This window comes from Emydura macquarii, unplaced genomic scaffold (assembly GCF_026122565.2).
Source record: "Emydura macquarii macquarii isolate MOO-44397 ecotype Brisbane River unplaced genomic scaffold, CSIRO-AGI_Emac_v2 contig_1790, whole genome shotgun sequence".
Classification (NCBI taxonomy): Eukaryota; Metazoa; Chordata; order Testudines; family Chelidae; genus Emydura; species Emydura macquarii.
The window spans coordinates 7,455,608-7,467,658 of NW_027131927.1; positions in this window are offsets into that span (position 1 = coordinate 7,455,608).

Sequence of the window (12,051 nt, forward strand, 5' to 3'; positions counted from 1 at the left end):
AAAAAATTGGTACATACATGAGATCATACCTCATGATTGATTCCTACCCCCATTTTAATTATTCAAAGAAATTTTTGTTTTACTATTCGTGGTATTTTTCAGAAGTATATAAGAGAGAACAGCATTTGTATATAGCAGGAAAGATTAACAGCTTTGGCATGCCACTCTTCTCCCCTCATCCCCAGAATTGGGCAGAAGGAGAAATTAAGTTCACACACCTGACATAAGTAGGTCAAGCAAATGTAACTTAAGTATCATAAAGTTCTGTGTTTCAAACTAGTATTTTCCACAAATGTGTTGTATTCCATGTACTCCCAGGAATTTCCCTAGTCCCGCTACTTAAAGTATGTCTTTAAGAGTGAAGCATGGAAAGAGACTGGCTCTCCTTACATTGTGTGAATAAAAATGAAGGCCAAGTGTACCTAAGAAGTTTGCAATTTTAAGATGCTGAAATTTGGTGTCCTGCTTTGGTTAATCACAGTACAGGAGGTTATTAAGTCATATTATATGTCGATGTTAGAGGTACTTGAGAAGGAAAATGATTGGGGGACATGCATAATCAGGAACAAATTAATGGAGCTAGAGACTCGTACTGCAAGGTAACCAACTGCCTTATGTGCTCAGCCTCCTCTCTGTCTAGGGATGGTACTTACAACATTCCTGCTCTTGAAGAAATAGCAAAATCCTGAGTTGGGTTCATTAGAGTGAGAGCTTTTAAAATGATGGCTCCTTCTATGGTATATTCAAGTGAAGTGGAGAAACGATATGTAGAGATTGGTGGAAACTCAAACTGTAAAACCAAATGGCTGGGAATTTTGGGAAAGTTTGAAGTTAGAGGCAGTGGCCCATGTGATGAAAACTTCCAGAAGAATTCCCTATGTGTAAATACCAGTCTAAATGGAGACAGATAAAACAGTATCTAGCAAAAGTTCTTATTGTACCTTATAAAATGATAGTCAACTTGAAAATTGTATTTGCATCTACAATTTCTGTACTTATTGTTACAAGTAATTCCTAAGATTACTATAACATTGTCCTCTTTCTGCCAATTTGTTTACTTTATGCTGATGGTGCATGCTTTCTGTAAGACCTTCAAGAGGGTATTTATCAGTCACAGCAGCAAAGCTGAAAATGATCAAGCAACATCCAGGTCTATATGTCACATTCAGATCAACTGCACCTGTATTCCCCTTCTGTGATCCGGCAAGGGCACCCACTCTAGGCTTGCAGTGCCCTGGCCATCTCCTCTCGAGTTGACGTGTCTCACTCCCTCCTGACTGGGGTATTTCCAAACTGCACAATCCCCGACAAAAGACAGCCTGCCTAAGCAGGCTTGCTTACTTTCTCTTTTGAGACTAGCACCTAAGTAATTGCCCACAATTATAAGGTACCACATAGCACTTCCTCTGAAAACTTTTATTCGCCAGGTAAACACATCAAAGAGAAAACATATTCAAAACAGGAAAAGAACCTACACACATGCCAATAAGCTTACCAGAGATCACCCAACCCTAATATAGGCTTTGGCCCAGCCGTTCTTCAAAACCCCACCCAAGGAGTTTCACTGTTGTGAAGTTCATTGCAGCTTCAGCTCAGAACAAGCATCCAGTCTTGTAGGCCAAGTCCTTCTAAAGTCTCCCTAAGGATTGGGACCCTCCATGTACCAGGGTTCTAATTTGTTTGCTGGATCAGAAAGAAGGTCCTAAACTGTTTAAAACCAGGCTAGTTATCCAAAAATCCTTTCTTTTTCGTTGGTCCCTGGAGAATCCAGATTGAATTAGTAATATGCTCTCCAGGGGGTAGTGTCAAAGGGCTGATAACAGGAAGAATTTGATTAGCATCCCCCTGTTACATACAATTCCACAATAACACACACAAGTGCATATTTAAAACAGACTACAAAGGTATTAAACATAATTCAATAAGGTATAACGTAATTCAGTATGTTTATCTTATTTCCCTAAGGTTTGGCCAGAATATTGCTCATACTATTACAGACTGCCAGACATAAAAAAGTGAACCGGAGTATTTTTGGTTTTGCACTCAGGGCTACTCAAAAGATCTTTCTAAACTTTAACAGGGAAGCAGGATTAACTGTAAAAGGATTTTTTTTTAAATGCATGCTATTTAAATGGTGCTCTATCCAAAATAATGCTTTAAGTAAATTGTTAATCTAAAAAAATTTAATTGGACAGCATCCCTTTAATTTGTGTGCTAATTACTTTGCTATAATTTAGTAAACACACTAAAGTGTTTGTGGGATTGGAACTACAGGATGAACCAAGTGCTAATCGTTTGGCTTTTTTAAAAAATAATTTCCTCCAATTCAAATAATAAATCTTCAGATCTCATGCATATTCTGAAACCCAACAATACAGACAAATCAAAACATATAGCACAAATAAAACTGCACTATAAGAACAGTCAATAGTTATTACTGGAAATATGACTAGGAAGGGAGAAAGGGTGACAAAAGCTAAAGCATTTATATGCCAACTTACTGTGAAATGATTTTATGGAGACTAATTATAGAGATAGCGAGTGTTTGCCTCCACCCTATCATTGCATTGACATGTAATCCATTCTGGGTGTAGAGCGGAGTGTACCTGTGACTAATAGTCAACATTGTGGAAAGTTTCATTTTTGTGAACTCTTTGTGATAAGGTGCATTCTGTAATAAATTAGAACCTCAATTACTGAGCACAGATTTACAGCAGCGCTATTTCTTAAGGTTAGATAGCTTGGAGCATAAAAGTTTTTGCAATATTTTATGCCCAAAACATAAAGGGTCTAATAGTGCTGTCACTGGAGACAACGGGTATGTGACCATTGATTCAAATTGGAGCAAAGTAGGTTTTGTCATGTAAACGATGTTCCTCTGTGTATGTGAAAGATTCAGCAGGCCCTTAATATCTAGTATACATCGGTTACTAGCTGCAGTAATAATTCCACATAAGTAATAGTGGATCACAAGAGAGATTGATCCTTTTTAAAAATATCCGTTAAATCTACATACTGGGTAACAATGGAACTCATAGTATCATCTTTTTACCCAGAACAGTGTACAGAATTACTGTAACTAAGCTTGTGATTGGATACTTTATCGCACTTTATTATAAATGGAGGGTCACTCTGCCAACAGTTTGCAGCTTTGGGTTTCCCTGCGGATCACTGTGCTCTTTACAAGCTGTTTTAGTGCCTTATAGACTATGCTTCAGCTGAACAATGAATGGAAAAAAACTGGGTGACATTAACTGTATTGTTTCTCTAGTTTTCCGGTTCTTCTTCTTAGGATAGTTTCAATGGATTTAAAGGTCATTTTGTAGAGCTTTTGTCAGGTCCGTCATGCTGAAAGGGAGGGTGGCTGTGGCATGAGACACAACTTAGCCTCCTGGGGATGTACAGAGGCAAGAGAGTCATGATGATTTGATTCTCCATACTGCACTGTTGCCTGAAGCTTCTTTTGTAAAAGGCTCCTGTCATAAACGAGGTTAGCTAAGCCAGCATATAAACCTCTTGCATAGTAAGAGACTGGACCCAATCCATTTGTTTGGGGGTAAGAGGAGAATGTCTACAAAAACAAATGTCCAGAATATCTGCAAAGGGTAACGGGTAGTAATGGCAAGATAGCAATTGTCTACTGGCTATCTCACAACAATGGCAGGCAGGAGACCTGAATTCATTCTTGCTTCTGCCACTCACTGTGTAGCCTTGAACAATTTATTTAACCTCTCTGTGGCACAGCTATTTGCATAGGAGGATAAATATTTCCCTACTTTCGTAAAAACAATGTGAAGTGTGTGGATGAAAAGAGCTATCCATGTGTAATATATTCATAGTACAACTTTTGAAGTGAAAAATGCACCCATGACAAAAATGTTAACTGTGAAGTGTTTTAGTACCAAAATCAGGAACCTTGATCAATGAGCTACACAGAGATTTTTGGTTACAAATCAAAACTGTACATTTATAGTGTGAAATTAGCCACCAGAGGGAGCAATTGCTTAAACTATGCAACAAAGTTTATTTCCTCAATTCATAACAAGTGCATCATAAAGTGTTTCTAGTGCAGTATTGTCAACCCCAAGCATTCAAGTCCATGAGATTTTTTTTTTTTTTAAATTTGCCTTCTGGTTACTTAGTCTTTAGAGTGCACGCAGGTGATTTATTCATGCTTTTCTCCTCCACCCGGGAGGTTAAAACTTCCTTTTTTTTAAAGTAAAGCTGCGATCCTCTCATAATTAGTTGCCTCCAGGAGTTGGGACTTTAAAAAACGTGAAATATCACAAGATCTGGTAATGCTGATGGTGTTCTTTATAATTTGAATGCAGAGTTTGAATTGAGAAAAATTAGACTACTGTTTCTTCCTCTAGGTCACAATCAGGCCACAAAGTCTCTGCCACGCTAGCTTTGTCTCGCCTTTCTCTCCGTTTACTCAAGATTTATCTCCTAGATCCTTCCTTTCCTCCTCCTTGCCCCCTCCCCTTCTTCACACACACACACTCCTCTACTCAGGCTGGCCTTTGCTGCAGCTGTCTGATCTCTAGGATAGGCCACAACCTGGAGCACGAGAGCTTGAATCCAGTCCAGTCTCCCACCCATATGCAGGGAATGGACTCTCAAACATGGTTCTTTTGGACACCTTGCTGATGCCCATATTGGTGAAATGGCTTCCCCGATGCAAGCTATTCAGCCAGACCACACAGACTCCTGCTCCCTGACTCCCTGTTTTTAAGGATTTTTCTCTAAAGGCTGGGCCCTCTGCTCTTGCACTTTATAGAATCCATCATTAGAGTCAGACCCTCTGTGTTCTAGCAACAAGCGTTGGCAGGGTATATGATTATACTAGCTCAATTCCATCCATCCCTGATATGGAATCTTAAACTGATACAATAAGAACCTGGAAGTAAAAAAGGTAATTTACATATTTGTGTCATTTAGGTGGTATGCCAGAGAAGCAGCTTTCAAAGTTGGAGCCCAACCTTTTGTTCCTCATAAGTTGAAACTGCTAAGAGGAAGCATTATAGCAAAAACACCTTGAAAGACAACATGAGTTGGTGTTGGAAGTAATCTCTTCTGTCTGCTATAACAAATCATAAAGGCTCCTTGAGGTGGCCATGTTTGTGAGGATTGTCATGCTAGCTGGATTGGGGAGGAGGGCGTTTAGTATACGGTTTATCATCAATATGTCAAAATCATAATAATTCATGTGAGATATGCCATGTCAGGTACAGTACGAAAGGTTAAAATGTCTTAGGTAAGATAATACTTATGTTCATGTGTGATATATGTAATGGAAGTTATGGATGTATTTAATATACCTGTATTTCAAATTGTGCTGCCTGAGACACACCCTAGACTGGATGGCAGCAGAATAATAGCCTGCTTAATGGCCCATTACGACACTCACAGAGGCCAGGGGCCCAGGGGAAAAACCAGAGATATGCCTGACAGGCCACCAGGACTTGCCCATGTGACTCTAGACTCCATTTTAGTTCATGTAAAATCTTGCAAGTAGCCTGGCGAGGGCCAGAGGGTATATAAGGCAGAGCGCTGGGAAACCATTTGGTCTTTCAGTCGGGATTCAGCTTCAGCCACCAACTTATCTCTGGATCAACTCATCTACAACTGAACTGAAGCTGTGAAACAAAGGACTGAGGCCCATCCAATTACTGGATATATACCAGAGAAACTTTACATGCCTGCAAACGCCACAATTCTTCTAGAAACCTTGTGTATATGGACTTTTAATCATTTGTATGTATCTGATTACTTTAATCCTTTAACATTTCTCTTATGGTTTGTTTCTTTTATAATAAACCTTTAGTTTTAGTTACTAAAGGATTGGCTGGCAGCGTAGTATTATGGGTAAGATCCATACTTATATTGATCTGGTACTGTGGCTGACACTTTAGGGTCAGAGGGAACCTTTTTAGTAAAAAGCATAGAGTTTAAATAACTGGTCTCTTTACTGGACCTAGTGGCTGATAGCAAGCCGGAGACTGGAATGCAGTAAAGGAGGCTGTGTGTATGTGTATACTGGCTTCTTGATAACTGGTGTGGGAAGTCAAAAGCACAGTTTGTGGCTGGTTGGGAAGTCTGGCTTCAGTGCCACCCACCAGTACTGGGAGAATCCATTCTCCTTTTACAGCCTGCCCTGACCTTGACATTCCCAGGTGGCTGCCCTAGGCACAGAAAGGTCATAAGGATGTTACAAGTATTTCTGCAGTTCTGGAGGTCTTTCTCTCCTTTCCCCCCCTTTTACCTGTTACACGCCAATATATTTTATAAATGCGACATCTGGGTATGACACCTGTCCTCGTGCAATAAGCATTTTAACGTATACATTAATTTAAAAAAATCATAGTTTGAGAGAAACTATGCATGTAACAAGATTTTGGTAGCAGAAACAGGTAACTACATATTTTAGACAAATAAGTTACTTTAAAAGAGAACTAGTATGTAATGTATAGGATGATTCAAACAAAATCCAAATCTTTCTGCTACAGCACTGGTATAACATGAAAACAATTTCTCAATCTCAACACTATTTCTGTATATCCAAACAAGCCCTCAGGGTCTTGTCTGTATTCAATTGATATATCATCCAGTTCTCTACCTCAGCCTACCAAATTGAAATATGATGGTAAACTTCCACACACAATAGAGAAGGCAGTATGAGTCAAATGCTGATCTCTGTCAAGAGGATATGGTAAATCTGTGTGCTCTTAATATAGTCTCACCCCACTGTAAGTAAAGGGAGATTAGTAAAATACCAAGGATAGAGCTATGACAACCCACATTTAAAGCATAAATATGAAAAATGTTTATCATATAAAAACTGGAACAAGCAGTCTGTAAAATAAGATTTAAATCTATTAGGCATCAAAGCCAGAATATATAAAAATTCCATAAACAATATCAAGCAGTATTAATACTCTAAAACAAGAAATAAAGAGAGGAGGCCTTGGCAAGTAGCTGAAGAGAAAAACTGTTATTAAAGAACTTCATGTTGTTTACATTTTAATTTATAAATCCTATTATCTTTAATTTATGTTGCCAAATGAACTTCGCAGAAAAGTTGAAATGAGATTTGATCTTTGGTGAGCGTCTGTAGATAAACAACAACGGCACAAAGATCTACACAAAAGCATGGATTTTGATAAGAGAAAATATATTGAGAGTAGATGAAAAACTCTAAGTGTTAAGTCATAGAAATTAGAGATGGAAAAGACCTATTAGGTTATTTAGTCCATTTTACTGCCAGGACATGATTGTTCCGTACATTTTATACTTTATTGTTTTGTTCAATCTTGATAAGGTTTTCATCTGTTCCTTGGGAAACTATTCCACAGTTCAACAGATCTCATAGTCTGGAAGTTTTTCTTGATATTCAGCTAAATTTTCCTTTTCTTACATTCCTTTAACTACCTTTAGGTATATTCCTGTTTCTTGCCCTTACACACTTCCTCTGACTGACTTTTTACTCATATCAGTTGTAGGTAATTGCCATGTCCACCCTCTTAATCATCATCTATAACTCTTAACTTTTCCTTATAGTCAATCATTCCAGTTCCTCAATTAATTGCTCTTTGCTGAACTGACTGCAATTTTTAATGTGTTTCTGGTGCTGAGTAGCCCAGAACTTAACAAACAGTATACTAGGTGTGGTCTCAGATGTTCTATGCTGAAACAGTGTAAAAATTGCACTACCTTACACAACAAAAATGCGGCTCTTTCTGTGTAGGTAGTCATATAAGTAACGAAGATATATTTGCATTGCTTTTTTTACTCCCTCTCATCCTGCAGGGGCCAACACAGCTCTAAGATCTTATGTCTTGACAGACTTTGTTTATTGAGTTCCCATCAGTTGCACCTGTGCAAAGTCATTGACGACACCAGGGTTGAACAGATGTCAAAAGGCATAATTTGGCCAGCAGAACCTTTACTGGGGGAGGTGAGGGAGAAGGAAAGAACTCAGCCTGACCATTTTCAGGGCTTACATTTAGTTAGAAAGAAACATCCTTTGTTTTTGTAGACTGACTATCTGATGAGGAGCTGAGACACAATGAACAGGGAAACCCCCCCAGTACCATTTTTAGAATAAATTTAAAAAAAAATACAATTTAGAGATTTGGAATATGTGAAAATATTACACAGTGGATAGAGAAACTGACTGAAATTAAAGCCCAGGCTTACAGGGAAAAATATGAACTAAAGTTAAAATCAGAATATACAACTTTCAAGTTATTAATTCAAAGAAACACTATCAGGCTAGCAGAGGACCTGAAACATATGCCTGACCTCTTCCTTTTAGCTAGAAGAAAATTTTAAACACATGGAGACTAATTTTGTTGTTAAAATATTTGTCACTGTTTGATGCCCCTAGCTCAGCAGTGGGGAATGTACATATATATGACATTCCAGGGTACAATCCAGACCAGTGAAGGACTGTCACCCCTGCCCTACAACCTTGGGTGCCTCACGATCCTTAGCTGTTGCAGCTTCCAACTTAGGTTGTTCAGTCAGCCTGCCAGCATGCAGGTCAGAGCCTGAGTGTCTGTGTAACACTATAGCCCTGGTTCAGCAGCTCTGACCCCAGCAGCCTGTCAGCAGACACGAGCCATACTGTGGCTTCCACCAGCCTTGGTTACTATTTGCAAGGTGACCCTAATACACTCCCAGTCCCACATTTTCTCCCCAAATGTATGTTTTGCAGTGTCCAGCCCACTCCTGGACAACCCAGATATACTAGGTCCATTGCCCCTCTAAGAGGATCAATACACAACCACTTGCTACCTTAAATGAAGTTACCCAAACAATTCACAACACTGGATTTGTTTTAATTAAAGAAAACAAGTTTATTTAACTATAAAGAGATGGTTTTTAAGCAAGTACAAGTAAAGAGGCATTAAGTCAGAAATGGTCATAAGAAAAATAGAGTTAAAATGCTTTCTAAACCTAACAAACTAGACTTGGTTCAAAGTGAAGTCCCTCAGCACATTTCCAGTAACACTGCTGACCAAACTCTCAAGCCAGGATCTGCTCCCAAAGTCCAATGGCTGTTTCTTGTCTTAGGTGAAAAAAGAGATGAATAGGGAGAAATAACTTGGTGTTTTTGTCCATTTTCATAATTCTCTGAAATGCATTTTCCTGAGAATGACCCCTAGATAAAGTTCTTTCCAGCTGAGAGCAAGGAGATTGAGTCTGGTGGAGGAAGGAGGCTTCATGCTGTTTTTTTCCACCAGTGTATGCTGAAATGCAGATTTTCTGTGTCTTCTTACCCTGCCTCTTCCAGTCCTCTCCCCCGACCCCAGGCTGTCTGAGGACTCTATTTACAACGTCTATGCAAATTGAGGTAAACACACATCCCTTTATTTAAGACATGCCAGCTTTACCAGTTCTAACTAACTGAGACTGAGTTTGAACATGTGCCTTTAACATCATACAGGGAGGGGATTTCATAACTTTTACACATAATGTAACTACATACTTTTCACCATGATTTCATTGACCAGTGTGTTACTAATTTTCAAAGGGTGTCACACAAGGCATGTTTTGTACAAAGATGATTAAGATAGCATGTGGGGTGTAAATACAGAGGTGCATTTGGTCACAAGATATGTGACTCATGCCAGAGTGTGAACAAGCAAGTAAGTTTCAGAAAGACCTGACCACTGTATTCGCTGTGTTCTGATCATCTGTGAGAAGAAGCTGAGTGCTGAATAAATGAATGAGCCTCATTTGGGTGTGATCTACATTCCATTTTTGCACAGATTTATCTAAATCAGTAGAAAAACAAATTTAGCTGAATTAGTGCAATCCCCTAGGTTGGATGCGGTTATATCAGTATAAAGGTGTTTAGCTTGTTTCTGTAATCAATATAAACACCTTTATGTTGACATAACTGCATCCAACCTAGGGATTGCAGCAAATTTATCTAAGGGCTTGTCTACACCTAAAATGCTATGGCGGCTCAGCTGTAGCACTTCAGTGTAAACACTATCTAATCCAACGTAAATAATCCATCTCTCTGAGAGGTGGTAGCTAGGTTGACACAATAATTATTCCGTTGACCTAGTGCTGTCTACACCAGGATTTAAGTGAGCGTAACTGTCACTCAGGGGTGTGGACTTTTCACACCTGTGATGTAGCTATGCTGACCTAATTTTCTAGTGTATACTAGGCTTATATCTGGTTTTCCACTGATTTAGTCCTTACACCGATTTAACTGTTTGTAGCCTATGTGACAAAGGTCACTAGTGGGATCTCTGTAGTTTCCTCCTGATTAGAGAATAGGCCACCCTACAACAACTGGTCTTGATGGGGATGTGAGAAAGGCAATAGCAAGAGCTTGTTCATGAAGTTTGCTACTGTTTAGGGATGGGAAGAGAAGGAAGCTCATCTTCCAAAATGTACCTTGGGTGAGGGGAATGATTTAAGGACGGAGGCAAGGGATGCTTGGCACAAATAGTCATGGTCAGGGGCAAGCGGCTTGCTGGGGCAGTAGAGGAGTACACAAAACTGCGCCCTTTCTTAAATGTTTTTTTTTTAATTACTGTGCTTCAAACATCGTGAGAAGTTTCTGAAAGAGATTAAATGACTTAAGTTCCCAGGTGGGTGCCCTAACCACTGGGCTACAGAGTCATTAATTCCCTTGCCCCTCCTCTCTTTCTGCCCATATAACTGTTTAAATATTTACCACAGTGGAGCAGTCAGGGAAGGAGGGGAAATAATTCAGTGGGCAGGGCACCCACCTGGGAGATGAGAGACTGTGGATCCAGTCCTCCTGCTCCAATCACTCTTTCATTATTTAATCTGCAGTGTAGTAGCTTCAGCAGGAGAGACTGAAGGAACCCCACATCATAATTTCCCAGAACTCAGTGGTTAAAGCTCTCCCATGAAACGTGGGAGACTCCTGTTCAAATCATTTCTCCCCCACTGGCAAAGAGGGGAGACTTGAAACTGGGTTTCCCACATCCAAGGTGAGTGATCCAACCACTGGGCTAAAAAACGAACACCATTCCCACCTCCTCCTCTGGCTATTTTGTGTGGAATGAGGCGGTGCCTAACCCATCTGACGCCAGGCGGCTGGTGCCTGTGTGTGCATTGCTAAATAGAGGGCGGCACCTTTCTACAGCCAGGATTTAGCCATCTATCTTCAACGAAGGAGCAGGGCGGGGCAGGCCTTAGCACACACTGCTTCTGTTGGCATCCCCCACTGGCCAATTTAGCAGCTCCCCACCTACCTACCATGCTGACTTTTGTAACTTGCGTCCTCAGGCACCTCCCTCTCGCTATTAATTGTACAGCCTGGTGGATCGCAGCTGTGATTTTCTAAGCACCATGACCTGCAGCATTGCCATGCCCGACCTTCGTGGCTCCCACCCCTTAATCTTGTTGTGCTTCTGTTTCCCAACCTGTAAGCTGGGCTAATGATGCATAATTACCCCAGAGGTGTGTTGTGAATCTTACTCACTGCTCGTGCGGCACCCTGACTTCTTCAGTGGAAGCTGCTTTCAAGGTGTGGGCAAGTCCCATTGCGTGAGTGACGAGGTGCTAGTGGAGTAAGAGGCCGGCCAGCAGGCCGGTTTCTGACTGTCTCGGAAAAGTTTGCTGCTGCCTCGCTGGTTCCAAGTGCCCCTCCCCCCGTAAGCCACTGGGCCCCGGAGCAGCGCAAGTGGTCGCAGCGCGAGCTTCTAACGGCCACAGTCCGGGCGCTGGGCGCGCGGCTCCCTCACTGCGCCTGCCCGCGCGGCGCGGCTGAGGCGTCTACTCCCCTTGGCACTGGGGAGGGAGGAGCCGGGGGTCGGGGTGGGTAGGTGGGTGGACGGCTGAGAAGGGAAAAGGAGGCGAGGCAAGGCTCGGCCCGGTTGGGAGTGGAGGGGGGGCGAGGCATGTATCAGTGCCAGAGCCGAGAGGGGGAAGGGAGGGAGGTGACGGTCCCAGCCCCAGCATGCGCGCGACTCCACACTGCTGGGCGGGACGGAGAGGCGGGAGAGGCCCCTCCACCTGACGTCATCATACTGCGCACGCCCCCACCCGGAAGCG